Below are 11058 nucleotides of genomic sequence, written 5' to 3'. Positions count from 1 at the left end.
GTAGGACCTCCTTGCATTCCTCAGTTGTAAATTATAATTGTGAAGTTTCTCTTTATAAATGTCATAATGAACCTGGAGGTTTGTTTTTCTCCATCTGCGCTCAGCTTTCCTACACTCTCTTTTTTCATTTTTCACTAGTGTGGAGTTTCTCCATGGAGACTTTTTCCTTCCAGAGATAACCTTCACCTTAATGGGGGCAATAGTATCCATTACATTTAACAGTTTTGCATTAAAGCTATTGACGAGCTCATTGACTGAACCTTTGGACAGGTCAGGTGTTAATGGGAAGACCTGGTTAAAGATCTCACTACTGTGTTCAGTTATACACCGTTTTGTGATCACTGCTGTTGATATATTTGTGTGGGCTGAGATTTTACTTTCAAAGAAAACACAGTAATGATCAGATAAGCCCACATCAGACACAGCAATGTTTGAAATGCTCAGGCTTGGAGATCAGTAGGTCAAGAGTGTGTCCTCTATTATGTGTGGCCTCTGTTACATGCTGAGTCAGCCCAAAGTTGCCCAGAGTGTTACTCAGGTCTTTAGTCCCTTTGTCCTGAGGGTTGTCCACATGGATGTTAAAATCCCCAACAATAATTACACAGTCGAAATCAACACAGATCACAGACAGCAGTTCACTGAGGTCATTAATGAATCATTTCAATGTAAGCAGCTGTCTCCTGGAAGTTTTCAGTCTTTTGAATATGTGGCTTTACAGCTGAAGGCCCCATCCAAAGTTGTGTTTGTTAATGTTTACAGGCCTCCCAAATGCTGCACAGACTTTTTTAAATAAGACAGCATCCCCTCCTCCTCTCCTGCTTACCCTGGCCTCACTGATAAAACTGTAGTTAGGAAGCCAGAAGATTGCATGACGTCGTCATTGAAAATAAGCGCAAACATTCCCACTCATTTTTCTTTCAACATATGATGAGGGGAGAGCGCGAACGCAGTCCCCACTACCAGAAATTATGTAGTCAACATTCCCACATTTGGGGAATTTGCAGGCTGTCAGCAAAGCCAGAGTGCAATGGCTGAGCCTCGGCCTGAGAGAACCACCTTCGTGATCATGGTATCTCTCCTACCAGGTAAGTATGAATTCCTTAGCTCACGCATGGGGCAGTCTTTCACACACAAACCCTGCACACTCACGGTGCTCACAATCTCAAAATCAACACAAACACAGCCTGTAGGAAGCTGGGACTACACACTATTTATATATACACATGAAGCAGTTTCCAACAGAGCCCCATAAGGTTATTTAGCTTTACAAATACCAGGAGAATTTCCCATCATGCATTGCTGTATCTGCGCAACAAGAGCTAGCTGAAAGATAACTTTTTTTCATCCATTTAACCTCCTTAAATCCACCAACAAACCACCAGAAGTTCAGCTAACTCAAAGGTAAAGCACGCTGCTAAACGAGTTTGTCTGATACTCGGGAAAAAGAGGATAAACGCAAAAGTTTTCTAGTTGAAGCACAGTCACTTCCGGTCTTTTCGTTAACTGCTGCTAGGCAACCAACAGTTTCCCGCTACGGTCTCGGAGTATGAACAGTGTTGCTCACGAAAACACGTCTGTGAACATGTCCATGTGCAACAAACAACCAGAAAACAATCCAAATAAAAACACTAAAAATTTACTCATTAACAACGACTGAATTCACTCAGAGCAACTTTTTGCTTTGGCGGGAGTTTATTACCTGCTAAAGATGGCAGGAAGTCTCAAATCACGCGGGTCCGGCGCACATACACGTCTGGATGGTACAGCATAACCAGGTTAAGACATCTCTAAAAAAATATATTTTTGAGTGTTTTTCAGTGTTTTTAATTATTTGTTTTAATTTTGTTTATTTTCCATTATTTTCCATCGCTAAATATTTACAAGAAATCAGGCATTATACAGTGTGTAAACTTCAGTGTGATTTGGATGCTCAGCAGAAAATGTAGCCAGATATCAGCTGGGTTTAGATACATTTCAGATAAGAAAACCTTTGTTAGTCCCAGAGTTGGGAAATTCAAATTGTTACTGCAGCAGAGTACACAAGGCAGGAACAAATGAACACACACAGCATACCTAACAGCAATAATGCTATGCAAAAATAGAAGAAATATAGACTAAGAAATAGATAAGTACTTATATATGTAAGTCTATTTATCTATATCCATAGCCATCTATCTATATATATCTACATACATACATATACTTATATATGATGTAATAATACAGATTACTATTAGAAGAAGACTGAAACACAAGAAAACCCCAGGAAGGAGATCCTGTTAATTTTAATATCTGCAGTTGCCATCCCATTGGTTATCGCTTGCCTCTTCTTTCTGGTTTGCTTGTGTCGCAATAAACATAAGGCTTCAAATGACACACCACCTCGTTCCCAGCTCAGCAGCTCACCCTCCCAGGACACGGAGCTGTCGCCCCCGAATCATCAAAAACAACAGGTAGCAATAATAATAACAAGGTAACATTAAATATGGTCACAGTAAATGTGATTTACATACATTTGTTTAAGTATTGTTGAATTCTGGTGGCCAGAGTCTTTGGTGACATGTATTTATTGTTTCATGGCTGCAGGCGAAGCTGCGTGAGATTAACATGTCAGCAGTGCGATTTATGGAGGGGCTCGGTGAGGACCGGTTTGGCAAGGTGTACAAGGGCCACCTATATGGCACAGTACCTGGTGAGCAGACCCAAGTGGTGGCCATAAAAACTTTAAAGGACAAGGTAGATTCTGCTCTTTGTGAGGAATTTCACCATGAAGCTATGGTCCGTTTCCATCTGCAGCACCCAAACATTGTTTGTTTGCTTAGCGTGGTCATTTCATAGTGCAGTGGTTGGGTGTTAATAGGTATTAACAGGTATTGCACACTGATATATGCAAAGACCCCAGTGTGTGAATATGTGGTGTACATTCATTGCTGTTGTGCAGTGTACAGTCTGACAGCAGCTGGAGGGAAAGGCCTCCAAAATGTCCACTTGGAACACGGCCTGTCACTGAAGGGTGACCTGTATGGGGTGGGAGCTGTTATCTGACAGGGATAACTACCTCCACTGGGTCAAGAGGACATCCCAGAACAGAGCTAGTTTTCTTGATGAACCTGTTCAGTTTCTTCCTATCCCCAGCAGACCACACCAGAAAACATGGACAATACCACCACAGCGTCTGAGGTCTTCAAGAGCTCTCCCTGCTCCCTTCCAAAAGACTTCTCTGTTGCAAATACAACCGTCTTGATCCTTTTGTGTAGATGGACACTCTGTTGTTACTCCAGATCCGTTTATTAATCAGATCACTTATATGAGTCAGCTATCTTAATGCCCATTCTCTGGATGTTCACTGGTGTAGGTGGAGTCCACTACCTGCTCCTTGGTTTTCGGAGTGTTGATCTGGAAGTGGTTCTGCTGGCACCAGTTGACAAAGTCCTCAGTCAGTTCTCTGTATTCCCTGTTGTCCTGTTGTACACATCGAGGAGATGCTCTCATTGCCCACCCATCATTTTAAAATAGAGATAGCCTACATAGTTCATACATATGAGAGACCATTATGAGCCAATTAGGAGAAAGCATTAAATGAGCTGTGGGCCACTGCTGGCACTGTCATCACATTGGAGGGTCACTTTAGTGTTCAAGTAGTATAAAAACGTTTGTCTTTAAACAAGAAAAAACTCACTAATATTTCAGAAAATGTAGTGTTTTGTTTTAATTTTCAAATATTGTATAACAAGGCAAAACTGCAAATGTGAATGCAAATTCTTTTTCCTCAATCTTAATTAACTAAACCTTTCATTGAATAAAAAAAGAATTGGCACTCAGACATGTGGCAGCACTTTGCTATAATTTTTGTTTTATTTAACAAAATAAAAATGCAGACATAAGTGTACATTTATGTCTACTAGTGAAAATTGTTTGCTTTACAAATAACTCTCACTGAACTAACACAGCCAATCCCTCAACGTGGTTTTACTCTCTGCTCATATTGCCTTCATATTAAATCATTTTTTGCTTTTTATAGAAGTTATTTTCACATTGCACTCAACAACAAAATCCCCCGTAACAAAAACTAACTTCAAGGACCAAAATGCACAATATTTCCTCACGTCAACAGTACGGGTGGCAAGTAGGGGTGATGTGGGCCTCACGCAAGTCGGCCCCGGGCCGTGTGTTTCAGACCGCTGATTCACCTACTGTCACTATAGTGAAATTACTGTTTTTGTTTTGAAAGGTGGATGCTGGCAACCATCTTGGAAGAGAACAATACAATCTGTTGTAAGGCCTTCACTGGAAAATTGTGTATTTAGAATATAATACCAACATGTCATTTGAAGATAACATAGTATTTCAGTGACCAAATAGTATTTGGGTAAAAGTTACTGAATAGTGTTGGAATAAAGTGTGAAAATTGTGAAGGATTAAAATATCCAGGAGCTCAAATTACTTCACCAAAACATGTTTCAATCATATTTTATCAACACAAATTGCACAGGTTTATTGAATATGAATAACTTCACCTCAGTTGTTTAAGCTCCTGCCAAAGCAAAACATCTGTGTGCAACCAGTGTCCACTATTGAATTATCTAAACCAACATGTTTTTTTTCAGTGCATAATCACATTTAGTGAAATAAACTATTAAACCAGAATTACATATTAGGATTTAGCCAAGTGTTAGGATGTAATGCAGAGAAGTATTTCTAGTAGGCTTGTTTTGATATGCCTGTTTTCATTTTATTTTCTAAATTTTAAAGAAGGCTTTAGAAAGGTCAAAATAAATCTTCTGTAAGGGAGTATCAGCTATTCTAGTAGAATTTATTTTACCAATGCAAGGGTGCATTAGTACCTTGTAATACAACATATCTATTTCATAAAGGGCGAACACAAATGTCCAAAGAGACTTCCTGGCAGCTGCCATTTTAAGTATAACCTCTGGTACGGGCACGTTCAGTTTGCAGCAGCTATACAACAGTGGCCTCTAGAGGTGTTTACACACTATGACCAAATCAGACAATGCAGCACAACACGCAGGTCGCCCCAATGAATTGATTAGGCTGGTAGCAGTGACTTGTTAACTTATCATTTATCAAGCATATCTCCCATGAATGATATGAAATAATTTAGAGACATAACATTGACTAAACAAAGTAGAAGCTGCAATCAGTTTTTAGGAAAGTGAGTTTAATAAGAGTAAAATAATGCAGTAATTTCTTAGATTTTATAATCCCTTTATAAATCATGTTGGCTACTGCCTATTTAGCAGTGCAACAAGAGCATTAGACAAACAAACAAATAAATAAACAGTCAGCAAAAACAAAAAAGTTAGTACCCAGGGATAAAAATGTTGAGTATGAAAGGGAAACCTAATGGACAGATGTGATGCCTGAACAGTGGTGGCTTTAAGTGATGTATCAACTTAAACATGCATCCACAGTTTATGTTACATAAGTACGATGATCGGTGGTGACGGCTGGCGCCACTTTGGAAGCAGAGACTGTTGGTTTGAAAGCCTTTAGTGTCTCCTTGTGGCGGGACTCTTATACTGTACTGTGAGATGTCGAGCAGTGACACCCCCCCCCGTCACTCTGGCTCCTACCTCAAAGCACACTGTGCGCTGTCGATCTTACGTGCTGCACAATAATATTCAATATTTAGTATTTACTGTTATATTCACATAGATCATCGCGATGATGTTATTTATTATATTGCTCTCTTTTTTTTTTGCTCGTTTTCTCTTTTTTCTTTCCTGACAGGTGATCCAGGTGATTGATATATGTATTTTTTTGTCTGTTTGTTTTTCTTTTTTGTCCTTTATCACGTTCCTCTTCCCCGCTGTTTTTCCTTTCCTCTTTCTTTCTCCGTTTTCTTTCCCCCAGTCAAATCTGTCCCATGTTTAGCAAGTAAAAATAAAACAAAATAAACAACAAAAGCAAAGGTGAATCAAATAGATCATTAAGGCAAGGCTGGGATGGTCCATTTGGTAAAGTAAATCTGTTGGGCATCTTTCTTTGTCTTTACACAATAATTCTGATGGCAAAAGAACCAAACGGGACAGGCAAAAAAAAGAAAAGAAGATGTCGAGCAGTGTCAGTAGTATGCTAGAAAGTGATACATTAACATTTCTGGGGTCACCATGAAGAGCTCACTTCCTTTCTTGCTCAGTGTGTAAAATGTGGTACTTAATGGATTGAAAAGAAAAATGATGGCACCCTTGTAGTTCACACAGGTGGTGATGATTCAGGGTTTTAATTTGTAAGGTTTGAATTTTGAGCCATCATAAATTTTAAACCAGGAAAGTATAATATTTAACACATGATAAGTCAAAGCTAATATAGCTGCTCACATATAGCTACTTATAATTTGAAGAACTACCTACACCAATGAGTAGACTTCCCAGAATGGAAACAGCACTCTTTGTGTGGTTTGAGAAAACAGTCAAGTTGTTAAGAACTCTGACTGAGAAGAATCCGCCTGTGTACAGCAGCAGGCTGCCTTCCTAGAATTTGGATATCCCCCGTGCGCTCGTCTCTGCATTATGTGCATTACCTCTCTTGGAAAATTAAAACCACAGCAGCTTTTTATAGCTTTTTTCATTCACTATCAGCTTACACCAAAAGTCTACTCTGAAGAAGATTATTCAAAACATGCAACACAGTCACCAATCCCAGCAAATCCACCCCTAAGTCAGACTGTACAATACAGAAAATAAAAGAGCTACAGCTCAGACTCTACAGGCTTCAGTTAGCATGTTAAATGTGAAAGCTCAGTTAGAAAAAGACTGAACAAAAACGGCCTGAGTTTAGCAATTAACCAAAGTGACAAACATTGCTCTAAATAATACTCCCCTAATCCAAGTAGTCACCCAAACCCAAACAAGTTTCAATTAAAAAAATCAAAATCTTGTGGACGTATGCCTTTTACATGTTGGTAAAATGTTTAGGATGAGATGGAGATATAACACTCATGCACCCTGAAAATTATGAAGGTCTAAACATGTATCAAAGGGACTCACTGAACATCAGTGGATTTCTATGGGGCAAACGTACTTAAACTAGCCACTGTGACCATTGAGGCAGAGCAGAATGAATGATACTGACGGGAACTATGAGAGTTTGTAGTTAAATTCCTGCTCTTACACACTGTAAAATCTAATTAGTTAGAACTCAAAATAATTGAGGAAACTCGTTGCCTCAAAAAAATTGAGTAAAGCTTAGCTAAAAATGACTAAATTAGGACAACTTATTTATTTTGAGTACTCTGTACAAGCTCATTTGTTCCCAGAACTCAAGAAAATTGGATCAAGTTTACGTAAGTTGACCAAGTTAGGGCAACTTACTCATTTTGAGTACACTGTACAGCCTTGTTAGTTCCCAGAACTCAAAAAAATTAAGGAAACTCATTGCCTCAAAAAAACTAAGTAAAGCTTACTTAAGATGCCTGTTAGGACAACTTATACAGTGCAAGTCTGCAGTATTAAGAATAACTTGATATTTCTGACTGTACAGTGCTAATTGTTTACTTACTGACAAACATTTCAAGTTCAACTAAATGAAAAAACAATTTGTGGTAACCTGAATATGATTAAAAATAATTAACAACACTTTTTGTAAGGATGTTAAAATCAGACCAACTTTTATTTTCAAACACAACAAAGTATAACAGCCAACATACTGGACACTGTTCTGCTGAACAACAAACAATTATATTGCCATCACTGTTATAATCTTACAATGAAACAAGGTCGCAGATGTAGTTATTCTAAAAATAAGTTTAGGCCTACCACAACTTTGTTTTGTACTTACATTACTTATATAATCAAAATAAAAATATGTGTTGTTCTGTCACAAGTGCAGTCTCTAATTTAAACAACACATTTGTTTTGCATTCCAACACATGAGCTGGAATGTTGTAATGTTTTAAGGATGGCTTGTTTCCAGTCCAGGCATTACTGCCTGAATGACTATCATGGATCGAGGTGATCCAAATGTAGGTGCAGAAGAAAGTCTTTAACTTCCCTTAAGTACAGTGGCAGTGGATGTGGGTTGGAGATGCAGTGAGCTTGAACCTGCAGGCGACCATCTTCACTGACCACACCATCTGTGACGGAGGACTCATCTCTCCTGGTGTCCTGCAAGCAAACAATCATATTTTTTGGAACATGAACTTAATTGCTTTCTTAAAACATTTTTTTCTGCATTTGGTATAAAACAGACTCCAATTTGGACAATCTCAGGCTCCTTCCCCACCGGAGAGGTGACATTCAATGTCCCAATTGTCAGTCTGGATAGCCCTGACCCCCACCCGACACACAATAATGTCATGAAAGCATCATTTTAAAAAGGGCTATGCAAACATGGCCAATAACTTTCATTCTAATGATGTGCAAAATGATTTGGGCACAAAACAAATTTTGCTGTTAGAAAACTTGCAGACTTCACTATATTCAGTGTAGACCCTCTAAACTAAGTTTGGGGGATGTGATCTTTCAAGAAATGCAGACCAAACTGTTGTTGTTTGTTTACTTACACAGCATGTCTTGTAGAATTAACTGGAGTCACCAGCAACAGCCTAGTGCAGTCATATCTCAAGTCTAATAACAGAAGACAGGAAAAGATCAGTAAAGAAACAACTTCCCCAAACCAAAAAACAAATAAAACAATAAGTAAAACAGGCTGATCTAAAGTATGATTAAAGTTCAGCCTGATTAATATAAATGTCACTGACAGTTGCTAATATATTGGAAAACCAAAATACTTACCACTGAGTTGATGTCTTTCTGTCCAACAGCAGGAGTGCTGGTCCCGAGCCTCAAAGACAGTAAGAAGCAAGCAGAGGGAGAAAAAACAGAACATTTTTCAGAAACCGATTTGATCCTTAATGGCTGTGCAATCATTGTAACATAGAGTTTGCTTATGTTGTTAAATAAAGGCTAGATTTGACATTAATAGATGCCACAGATGTTCAAGGTGCCACAAAGCATGAAAAAAATGGACATCTCAGAAAACGTCGGGGCATTTTTGCAAATATGTGATGTCTTGATAAATCGAGCAGATATTTGAACTTTCGACAGCTACATTCTCGCCTGAAAATATCTTAAAAGTTGATTTTGTGACCCAGAAAAAGCAATAAGCCGCGCTCCTCCGCCATTGGCGAGCTTACAAGTACGCACAGGCTCCGACAACCATGGCCGACATATGCGATCCTCCTTTCCCCTAGATTACCCTTTCTGGGTCACAAAATAACCTTTTAAGATATTTTCAGTGGAGAATGTAGCTGTGTAATGCTCAAATATCTACTTAATTTATCAAAATATCACATATTTGCAAAAGTGCTTCCACGTTTTCGGAGAGCTCTGTTACCCAGCTGACCGGGAGGTCAAGGCTTGATAAGAGTCCGCAAGCACAGCTAACTCCTGGCTTATTGTTTTCACCCCCCCGAAGAATTTTGTCTGGGCTCTTATCTCACTTTTTTATTTCAAACAATCAACAGAAAATTTCACAGACATATTTTTATATAAGGTTTTTAAGGCTGTGGTGTTAATTTTTAAGTAACATGAGCCCAGCCGCAGCAGCAACGCTAGGCTAACACTAACTAGCTAGCACGATTATAAACCTGGTGCTAAACTAAGAGAAGCCACAAAATCAGTTTGAATAAGAGTAAACATTTACTCACCAAGTCAGTGTATCAGGTAAAGATCCACAGCAATGACAACAATAATCCCTTGAGCTGACGCTTTTCTAGGTTTGCTCAACATATTCCATAAAAAATGCTGGCACCATGAACATGCGGACTGATCCGTGCTAGGGAGGAGGACGGTAGTGACGTGGCATTTTCAAAACACATCTTTCATCCTTCCACACTGAGAAGAAAAACTTCCATCTTACTTAGTTTTTCTAAGTTAAGACAACTCAAATAAATTGAGTTTATCAGCATTTCTGTAGCGGACAGAACCACCTGCTTTAATCTACCATGATGCTCTGTGTTATGTTGTCATGGCAATATGAAGTCAAATAAATACAAATTCATAAAATGCACATTTGAAGGAGGACAAGAAGACAGGCAACTGGAAGAGCTTTTGAAGCAGGAAAACTTTTCTGGATTACTCTTAATTTAACTGGAAATTTTGCGAATACAAGTCAAGGAGGAAACAAGGAGGCAGGTTGGATTATATTTGAGGACAGGACACATGAAGGAGAAGCATGAGGAGAGAGAAAACAGCAGAGCGATGGTGCAGGGCTAATCGTGGGTCAAGTCGAAGAAGCAAGCATCAAAACTGTGAGTAAACATAACACATAAAGACTTAAAAATTACTGTGCTGATTAAGGAAACATTAAATTTGGTTAGTTTGGGGTCTGCAGCTTCAGGTTTGTGGGTTCAGTTGGTCTCAAAATTGAGGAAAGACAAAAAAATTTCTTTTGAAAGGTTGTTGGAGGATTTTTACTGTAAGAAATATCTGGGTGTGCAACTGCTTTTATTAAAAAAAAAAAAATTAATTTTATTTAGTCACATTGGAAAGGGAAAATTGGAGGATCGGGACAATAATGTGGCCAGATTTACTGTTTCCTTAATCAGAACAATAATTTTGATCTGAACTAGAAATTTTGAAATGGGTTATTTTCTTTCTTCTCTACTGATCACTGTGTGATCGGTTGAGTTACTTGTCAGTCTACATTTATGTTAAAGGTAATTTTAAAAAATGCAGTTTATTCGTAATTTTGTAGAAAAAGGCTCCGCACCTATGAAAAAAAGAAAATGGGTATCCACACCCCCAAAATTCCTGTAGATCAGAGTAGCTAAGCCCTGGTTAACTGCAATTATATAACAGAAGATGAAAAATATTGGAATGATTGAAAGAAACAAAGATTGCTTTAGGGTTTGAAGATTTGACTTTCTTATTGAAAGAGACGAAAACTAATCCATGTGTGACACTGAGAAAAAAACTGAAAGCTTAAAAGATCTGGAGGTCTGACTACTGTTATTCAAATGTGCAAAATTGTTTTAATGACATTAGAAAGAAAAATGGGATGTTTAAAAAGGTAATATATAAAGATGATTTTTAT

General features: G+C 38.3%; 1 long non-coding RNA gene and 1 other non-coding gene across 2 annotated transcripts; both read right to left on the bottom strand.

Moving 5' to 3' along the window:
• Positions 1-929: 929 nt before the first annotated feature.
• On the bottom strand, positions 930-1093 carry LOC111501694 (U1 spliceosomal RNA). Its single transcript, XR_002721620.3, has one exon. It is a non-coding gene; the product is annotated as a U1 spliceosomal RNA (small nuclear RNA).
• Positions 1094-7579: 6486 nt separating this feature from the next.
• LOC112432688 (uncharacterized) lies at positions 7580-10065 on the bottom strand. Its single transcript, XR_003023179.2, has 4 exons — positions 9671-10065; positions 8757-8805; positions 8525-8588; positions 7580-8126 (listed from the first exon to the last, which is right to left on the bottom strand). It is a non-coding gene; the product is annotated as an uncharacterized LOC112432688 (long non-coding RNA).
• Between the last annotated feature and the right edge of the window lie 993 nt (positions 10066-11058).

The sequence above is a fragment of the Maylandia zebra genome, linkage group LG7, assembly GCF_041146795.1.
Source record: "Maylandia zebra isolate NMK-2024a linkage group LG7, Mzebra_GT3a, whole genome shotgun sequence".
Classification (NCBI taxonomy): Eukaryota; Metazoa; Chordata; class Actinopteri; order Cichliformes; family Cichlidae; genus Maylandia; species Maylandia zebra.
The sequence above is the reverse complement of the archived record's forward strand: the minus strand, read 5'-3'. Positions and strand labels throughout refer to the sequence as shown.